The 10015-nt window shown below is 37.1% G+C and overlaps 1 pseudogene; it reads left to right on the top strand.

Annotated features, from left to right (window-relative positions):
• The first annotated feature begins 605 nt into the window (after nucleotides 1-605).
• LOC121497669 lies at nucleotides 606-7238 on the top strand (annotated as a pseudogene).
• Nucleotides 7239-10015: the final 2777 nt, after the last annotated feature.

The following is a 10015-nucleotide window of genomic DNA, read 5'->3' as shown; positions in this document are numbered from 1 at the left end:
ATCTGAACTTCAAATATGTATCCATATCCAAAACTCCTAAATAAACATTAGTAAAATGAGCCAGGCACTGTACTGAAAGCCTAATGTCTTGTGACCAAGAAACTTTTTGTCCTAGAAATGGAAGAAGACTTTGTTAGGGAAACTGCTAAGGAATAAGTGTCAGCAGATCGAAGGAGGGCAACCTATGGTCATCTCAAGAGATATTGAAATTGCAACTGATAGCACACAATACAGGCTCCTTTAACAAAATCCTAATCAGCTAGAGTAACAAGGAAACATCTTTAAGTTGCTGAAGGTATATTTAGCATCAGCCAGCTCAGGCAGCAGTTAAGGAGTCCCTGGCATCATCACTGTCAAGATATCTCTGACTCTACTGACCTGTCTGGTACTTGGGGCTTGATCCAGGTGAGGGACCTTGATCTTCACTGTAGGTTCAGCTTAGTAATTGTGTTCTGTTTCTTAAAAAGAGGAAACAATGGCTGTACAAGATGCTTCAGTCATGTAGAAACAGGGAAGGGCTATGGAGGTCAAAGTCTTCCAGGCTTGCAGGCCTAGGACACCAGAGCCCTCAGTTACCAGTGAGCCCAAGCTGTCCAGAGCTCAACATGGGTGATTGGGAATCAGGTATGGAAATTGAAAAAGGTACAAGACAGGCCATCTCCCCACCCCTAACACCCTGACTAGGGATGGGGGAGAGGTGGGGCCAGCCTGTGGAGGAGTGTCCCAGCTAGGCCCGCTCTTGGGATGGCTGCAATGATGAGAAATCCCGGGAATTGTATTGACATGAAGATTCTTATTGCACTTGTATTTTTTTTTTTTTTTGTATTAAAGTTTGCATGGTTTCTAATAAAAGATTAAAATGTAAAAAAAAAAAAAAAAAAAAAAAGGTCACTGCTTTGTCTGTGACATTCATTCCGTAGGTATTTATTGCAACTAATGTTTAACTAATTGGCAAAACTATGTGCCTTAATCTTACTTATGCCTTCTTTCCTAATAATTATGTAATTGGCCCCCTTATTTAGAAAAGCATGTGCATTTTACTGTTCAGTGTGCACTTTTCCCCCATGCATGTATGAAACACAAAAGCATGGGTAGGGTGTGGGCTCAGAAAACAGGCCGTGGCCCATGGTTAAGGAAGAAACCAGATAGTTAAGCTCTACCACCACCTTCTATACAACAAGAGAGGTTTCCAGTTGCCAACATGGTAAGCTGCAAGAGCCAGAAAAGACATAAAAGCTTAAGAATTCTGCCAAAGGAGAGGGCAAAAAGAGTGGAGTAGATATGCCAATACAAAGAGAAAGCCTCAGTTAAGAACAAGACCGTCAAAAAAAAAAAAAAAAAAAAAAGAACAAGACCGTCCTTGGATCCCTGGGTGCCTCAGCGGTTTAGGGCCTGCCGAGGGCATGATCCTGGAGACCCGGGATAGAGTCCCACATCGGGCTCCCCGCATGGAGCCTGCTTGGCCCTCTGCCTGTGTCTCTGCCTCTCTCTCTGTATCTCTCATGAATAAATAAATAAAATCTCTAAAAAAAAAAAAAAAAAAAAAGAACAAGACCATCAAACAGAATACCCCATCCAAAGGTGACTAGCAAAGATTTAAGTAGGTGTCTGCTACAACAAATGTAAAGACAGCAACAGAAACTACAAGAAACATGAAAAATCAAGGAAATGTCATCACACACAAAAAAGATAATAATTTTCCAATAATGAGCTTGTCTTCCCAGCTGTGCCATTTAGGGTCAGAGAAGTCTTGTTTCTCTTTGGCAGCACCCGGAGTACTGAGGCATGACCACCAGTCTGAGGGGACAGAGCCCCTGCTGACTGCTTCAGGACTTCAGCAGAAAGTTTGCACACAAGCCTCTGGGAGTAACCCACCAGAGGATCACCCTCACATTGAGCCCCCAACACCCCCTACCACTGCTAACCCCAGGCCTCCTCTGCCCCTTCCCACCCCCAGATCCTCAGACTTGCTCCTGGTTGCTGCAGTGAGCAAGTCTGGTAACTAGAATGCTCTCTGGAAAACAGACCAGGGTCAGCGAGGGAAAAACCACAAACTGGTGCTTTAGTGCCATCCTCTGGAAAGTAGAAAGAAGTTTCCAGCAGCCAGCCTGGTGAGTTGTAAGAACAAGAGGAAAAAAAAGAATTTAGAATTCTGCCACAGGAGAGAGAGTGGGCAGGTCAACCCACAGAAATCCTAAACAATGAACTCACATCTGAATAAGACTAATTGAGGAAATATGCCATCACCAAAAGGAAAATAATAATTCCCAACACCTGAGTTCAAATCCATGATCTACATGATAAAGAATTCAAACTTAGTGTTTTGAGAAAACACTAATTCAGAAAGATATCTGCACCCTCATGTTCATAACAGCTTTACTTGCAATAGGCATGGACATGGAAACAATCCAGGTGTCCATCAACAGATGCGTGGATAAAGAAGTTGTGGTACAAATATATACAATGGAACATTATTTAGCCATAAACACACACACATACGCACACGCACACACACACACACACACACACACAGAGGGGGCACATGGGTGGTTCTAGGCAGCCAACTCTTGATTTTAGCTCAGGTAATGATCTTAGGATCCTGAGATCAAGTCCTGCACTGGGCTCCATGCCCAGCAAGCAATCTGCTTGAGGATTCTCTCTCCCTCTTCCTCTGCCCCTCCTTCCTATTCATCCACTCTCTCTTTCTCTCATAAATAAATAAATCTTTAAAACAATAAAAATCAAACATAAAGGGGATCCCTGGGTGGATCTGCGGTTTGGCACCTTCCTTCAGCCCAGGGCCTGATCCTGGAGTTCCGGGATCGAGTCCCAGCCTGCTTCTCCCTCTACCTGTGTCTCTACCTCTGTGTGTGTGTGTATCTCTCATGAATAAATGAATAAAATCTTTTTTAAAAAAATCAAGCATAAAAATTTTAAAAACACAAGGAAATCCTGACATTTATAACAACATGGATGAACTTTGAGGGTATTGCGGTAAGTGAAATAGAGAAAAGCAAATACTATATGATCTTAGTTATATGTGGAATATAAAACAAATGAGCAAACAAAAAACTCAGAAAAAGGGCAGCCCGGGTGGCTCGGCGGTTTAGCGCCACCTTTGGCCCAGGGCCTGATCCTCAATCCCAGGATCAAGTCCCACATCGGGCTCCCTGCGTGGAGCCTGCTTCTCCCTCTGCCTGTGTCTCTGCCTCTCTCTCTCTCTCTCTCTCTCTGTGTGTGTGTGTGTGTGTGTGTGTGTGTGTCTCATGAATGAATGAATGAATAAATAAATAAATAAATAAACAAACAAACAAATATCTTTTTTAAAAACTCAGAAAAAGATATGATGTGTGGTTACCAGAAGCAGGGAGTAGGAGAAGAGGAAATAGAGGAAGGGGGTTGAAAGATACAGACTTCAAGTTACAGGATAAATAAGTACTAGGCATATAATGTACAACATGACTATGGTTAATGATGCTGTATACAGAAAAGTTAAGAGAGAAAATCCTAAGAATTCTTATCAAAAGGAAAAAAAAACTTTTTTTCTTTCTTTGCTTTCTCTTTTTATTGTATCTATAGGAGATAATGGATGTTAACTAACTTACTGTAATCATCTCACAATATATGTAAGTAAAACCATGCAGTATCCCTTTAACTTATACAATGATGTATATAAATTATATTTCAATAAAACTGGAAAAATTAAACCAAAAAATAGCTGTTTGGGGAAAAAAATCAGTGAGCTACAAGAAAATTCAAATAGCTTAATACAGGGGGAAAAAATGCATGACTAAAATAAGCTTGCTATCAAAGATACCAACAAAGTTCCAGAGCTGCGTAATTCAATGAATGGTTTTCAAGATGGTGATATAGGAAAATCCTGAGCTCATCTCTCATAGACCCAACAAATCCACTACATAGGGAATAATTCCCTCTGAAGAGGACTTAAAAACTGAATCAACAGAGCCTCCACAACAAGGGACAGCAAGCATCCAAAGAGACAAAGGAGGTTCCACGGCCCTCAGTCCTGCATCAGAGAGAAAGGCCCCCAAAACACATGGATTTGAAAAACACCAGGGAATAGCTCCAGGAAAACCATAGAGCTGAAGGAAAAAGAAAACCCACTCCTAAAGGACACATTCATAGACTGATTCAACCTAGAAACCAGGACAAAAATGCCAGATTGAAAAGGATAGAGACCATAAGTGATGGAGACCCACTGACTAAAAATGGAACCCCTGCTGGAGAGGGAGGAGGCAGCTGAAGTTTTCCCTGATAGGCATTTTGCTAAGTTGATCTGCTGTGCTGATCCTGGAGCTGGAAGGCAACATTTTAAAATCCTCTTTGTAGACTACTAACAGGAGGTGGCCTGTCCCATTGACAGCCATGCATAACCATGCACCTTGGCAAGAACTGTAGTTGACAAGACAATATCTTCACCCACCAGCACACTCGATAGCAGTTACAACCAGGCTTTATACCCAACCAGGCTGGGGGCCACCCCCACCCACCAGCTTAGGAATTATGGAAAGACCATGCAGCCAGCCAGGCATGGGGATAGTCCTGCAAATCAGTACACTCCCAGCAGTCATGCCTCCCCCCAACAGGAAAGTTGTATAATAAATACTAAAGGGACTTCTTTAAGTGGAAAAGAAAAGGCCATTTCTAGAAATAAGAAAATATATGATAGAAAAAATCTCATTAATAAAGGCAAACATATAATAAAGGTAGTGGTTCAATCAGTTATAAAGTTAGTGTGTAGGTTAGAAGACAAAAATCGTAAAATCAAGTATAAATGCAATAATTAATTAAGAGATATACAAAATAAAAAGATTTAAAATATGTCAAAAATATAAAACATGAAATGGGGGAGGAGAAATGTAGAGCTTTTAGAATGCATTCAAATTTAAATGACCACCAATTTAAAATAGGCTGTTATATACATATATAGGTTGTTATACATGAACATCCTGGTAACTACAAACAAAAAACCTGTAATAGGTACACAAAAAATAAAGAGAATGGTATTCAAATGTAACACTAAAGAAATTCATCTAAGGGTAAGAGAGCAAGAGAAGAAACAAAAGAACAGAGAACTACAAAAACAATCAACAAAATGGCCATAAGTAAATACCTATCAATAATTAAATGTAAATGGCCTAAATGCTCCAATCAGAAAACATAGGGTCTGAATGGATTAAAACAAGAAAAGGTGGCACCTGGATAGTTCAGTCAGTTAAGTGTGTCTGACTCTTGGTTTTGGCTCAGTCCTTGATCTCAGGGTCGTGGGATCAAGCCCTACATCAGGCTTTATGCTCAGTGCAGTCTGCCTGTCCCTCTCCCTGTGCTCCTTCCCCCCCACCCCCAAATAAATAAATAAAATCTTAAAAAAAGAGAGACCTATATTTACATGCTGCCTACAGGAGATTCACTTCAAACCTAAAGATAAGCACATTGAAAGTGAAAGAAAAAGATATTTCACGCAAATGGTAACAGAAAGAAAACTATGGTGGTGACACACATATCAGACAAAATAGACTTTTTAAAAATTTATTTAGTTAGTTAAATAAATCTTTTGTTTAAAATCTTTTGTTTTTTAAGTTTTTATTTAAATTCCAGTTAGTTAACATAGTGTTATATTAGTTTCAGGTGTACAACACAGTCACTCAACACTTCCATACAACACCCAGTGCTTAAAAAAAAAAAAAAAAACACCCAGTGCTCATCACAACAAATGTACTCCTTAATCCCCGTCACCTCTTTCAGCCATCCCCCCACCCACCTCTGATCTGGTAACCATCAGTTTGTTCTCTAAGGTTGAGTCTATTTCTTGGTTTGCTTCTTTCTTTTTTTCCCCTTTGCTACTTGTTTTGTTTCTTAAATTCCACCTATTGGTGAAATCATATGGTATTTGTCTTTCTCTGATTGACTTATTTCACTTAGCATTATATTCTCTAGCTCCATTCATGTCATTGCCAAGTGGCAAGCTTTCATTCTTTTTTATGGCCATGTAATATTCTATTGTATATATACACCACATCTTCTTTATCCATTCATCAGTTGATGGGCACTTGGACTTTTTCCATAATTTAGCTATTGTAGATAATGCTGCTACAAACATCAAGCAAAATAGACTTTAAAATAAAATGTAACAACACAAAGATCATTGTATAATGATGAAGGGATCAATTCAACAAGAAGATGTAGCACTTTTAAATATTTATGCAAACAACATAGGAGCACCTAAACATACAAAACAAATATTAAAAGACACTAAGGGAGAAATTAACAGTACAGTAGTGGTAGGAAACTTTAACACCCCACTTACATCAATGGATAGATTGCCCAGACAAAAAATTAAAATGGAAATATTGGTCTTAAATGATACATTAGAACAGAAAAACCTAATAGATATAGAACATTCAGCCCCAAATTAGAATACACATTCTTCTCAAGTGCACATGGAACATTCTCCAGGATAGACCATATGAGGCCACAAAACAAGTTTCAATAAAGTTAAGAAGATTGAAATCATATCAAGCATCTTTTCCAACCACAATAACCTAAAACTAGAAATCAATTATAAGAAAAGTGGAAAATACAGCAAACATAAAAATGGAAACAAAACATGCCACTAAATAACAAATGGGTCAATGAAAAATTCAAAGAAAATTAAAAAACTACCTAGAGACAACTGAAAATGAAAACATAGGCTTTGCAGGTGCTGCTGCCACAGAGCCTCTAGTGCCACCCAGCTACAGTCAACCCCACTGTGTTCTTCAACATCGCCATGGACAATAAGCCTTTGGGCCACATCTCCTTGGAGCTCTTTGTAGACAAATTTCCAAATACAGCAGAGAACTTTTGTGCTCTAAACACTGAGGAGAAACGATTTGGTTAAAAGTTTCCTGCTTTCACAGAATTATTCTAGGATTTATGTGCAGCAAGGTGGTGACTTCATACACTATAATGGTACTGGTAGTAAGTCCATCTATGGGGAGAATTTCATCCTGAAGGACACTGGTCCCAGCAATTCATCCATGGCAAATGCTGGACTCAACACAAACAGTTCTCAGTTTTTCATCTGCACTGGCAAGATTGAATGGTTGGATGGCTAGCACATGGTCTTTGGTGGGGTGAAAGAGGGGATGAAAGTTGTGGAAGCCATGGAGCACTCTTGGCCCAGGAATGGCAGTACCAGCAAGAAGATCACCATTGCTGACTGTGGACAAATCTAATACATTTGACTTGTGTTTTATCTTTTAAAAAATGAAACACAATGTTCCAAAATCTATTAGATACAGCAAAAGCAGGTCTAAAAGGGAAGTTTATAGTGATATAGGTCCAGCTCTGAAAACATGAAAAATCTCAAATGTAAGCAATCTAACCTTATTCCTGAAGGAACTACAAAAAAAATTAGTAGAAAGAAGGAAATAATAAAACTGAGAGAAGAAATAAACAAAAACTAAAAATATAGAAAAGAAAAAATAATTTTTCTTCAAAAAGATAAATGAAATAGATAAACCTTTAGCAAAAGCCACCAAGAAAATAAGAGAAAAGGTACAAATAAAATCAGAAATGAAAAAGGAGTAGTTATAACTGATATCACAGAAACACAAAGGATCATAAAAGACTATTATAAGCAATTATATGCCAGTAAATTAGACAACCTAGAAGAAATGGATAAATCCCTGGAAACATACAATATTCCAAGACGAATCAGGAAGATATAGAAAATCTGAACAGACTGATTACTAGTAATAAAAATGAACCAGTAATAAAAAATCCTAACAAAAAAAAATCCAAAACCAGACAGCTTCACAGTTCCATTTTACCAAATACTTAAAGAACAGATAATACCTATCCTTTTCAAACTATTCCAACAAATTGAAATGGGAGGAATGCTTCCAATCTCATTCTATGAGGCCAGCATCAGTGACACCTAAACCAAAATAAAAGACATCCAAATTGGAAAGGAAGAAGTAAAATTGTTAACTCTATGTTGGTGACACAATATTACATATATAAAACCTTAAGGTTTTATAAAAAAAATCTATTAGAATAAATAAATGAATTCAATAAATTTGCAGGATACAAAATAAATATTTGGAAATCTATGCTATACACTAATAATGAACTATCAGAATGACAAGAAAACAATGCCATTTACAATTATATTTTAAAAAATAATAAAATGACAGAGAATAAATTTAACCAAAGAGGCAAAATACATGTCTTCTGAAGACTATAAGACACTGATGAAAGAAATTAAAGGTAACACAAATAAATGGAAAGATATACTATGCTCATGGATTAGAAGATTTAATATTGTTAAAATGTCCATACTACACAAAGCAATCTTCATATTAAATGCAATCTCTATCAAAATACCAGATACTTTTCACAAAATTGAAACAATCCTAAAATTTCTATAGAAGCACAGAAGACCCTGAGTAGCCAAAGTAACCCTGAGACAGAAAAAACCTGGAGGTATAATGGTCCTAGATTTAAAATTATACTATAAAGCTATAGTAATCTAAACAGTATGGTACTGGCATACAAATAGACACATTGATCAATGGAACATAATAGAGACCTCAGAAATAAATCTATGTTCATATGGTTAATTATGACAAAGTTGGTAAGAATATACAATGGGGAAAAGACAGTCTCTTCAGTAACTGGTGTTGGGAAAACTGGACATCTACATGCAAAAGAATGGGATTGAACCTCTCTCTTACACAGCATACAAAAATAAATTCAAAGTGAATTAAAGATTTAAATATAAGACCTGAAACCATAAAATGCCTAGAAGAAAACAGGCAGTAAGTTCTTTGACATTAATCTTAGTGATATTTTTTTTTTTTGGATCTGTCTCCTCAGACAAGAACAACAAAAACAAAACTAAAACAAATGAGACTACATCAAACAAACAAACAAAAAAATCAACAAAACAAAAAAGCAACCTGGTGAATAGGAGAAGATATTCACAATATATCCAATAAGGGGTTGACATCCAAAATAAATTTTAAAAGCTTGTAAAACTCAATATCAACAAAAGTAAATCATCTGATTAAAAAATGGGAAGAGGATCTGCAAAGACATTTTGTCCAAAAAGACATACAGATGGCCAACAGATACATGAAAAAATGTTCAGCATCACATCAAAGAAATACAAACCAAAACCACAATGAGGTATCACCTCACACCTGTCAAGTTGGCTGTTATCAAAAAGACAAGAAATAACAAGGATTAGCAAGGATGTGGGGGGAGGAGAAGAAGAATTCTCATGCACTGCTGTTGGAGATGTAAACTGGTATGGCTACTATGAAAACCAACATTGAGGTTCCTTAAAAAATTAAAAATAGAACTATAATGCAATCCAGCAATTTCACTTCTAGCTTTTGTCCAAAGAATATGAAGACACTATTCAAAAAGACATATGCACTCCTATGTTCATTGCAGCATTATTTACAATTACCAAGATATGGTAGCAATCTAAATGTCCATCAATAGATGAATGGATAAAAAAAAAAAATAGATGAATGGATAAAGATGTGGTGTATATGTGTGTGTGTAAGTAATATGACTCAACCATAACAAAGAATGAAATCTTGCCATTTAAAACAACATAGATAGACCTAAATGGTATTATGCTAAGTGAAATAAGTAAGAGAAAGACAAATACTCTATTATTTCACCTGTATATGGAATCTGAAAAACAAAGAAACAAATAAAACAAAATCAAAAAGGACTCATACAGAGAAAATTAACAAGGAAACATGAGACTTGAACCATACTTTAAACCAAGTGGACCTAACAGACATATAAAACATTCTATCCAGTCCGCTATCACCACTGCTGTTTGACATAATACTAGAAATCCTAGCTTCAACAATCAGACAACAAACAGAAAAATAAAAGACATCCGCATCACCAAAGAAGTCAAACTCTCACCCTTTGCTGATGACATGATACTCTATGTGGAAAACCCAAAAACTCCACCCTACAATTG

The sequence above is a fragment of the Vulpes lagopus genome, chromosome 8 (genome assembly GCF_018345385.1).
Source record: "Vulpes lagopus strain Blue_001 chromosome 8, ASM1834538v1, whole genome shotgun sequence".
Classification (NCBI taxonomy): domain Eukaryota; kingdom Metazoa; phylum Chordata; class Mammalia; order Carnivora; family Canidae; genus Vulpes; species Vulpes lagopus.
This window is presented reverse-complemented; position numbering and strand designations above follow the sequence as displayed.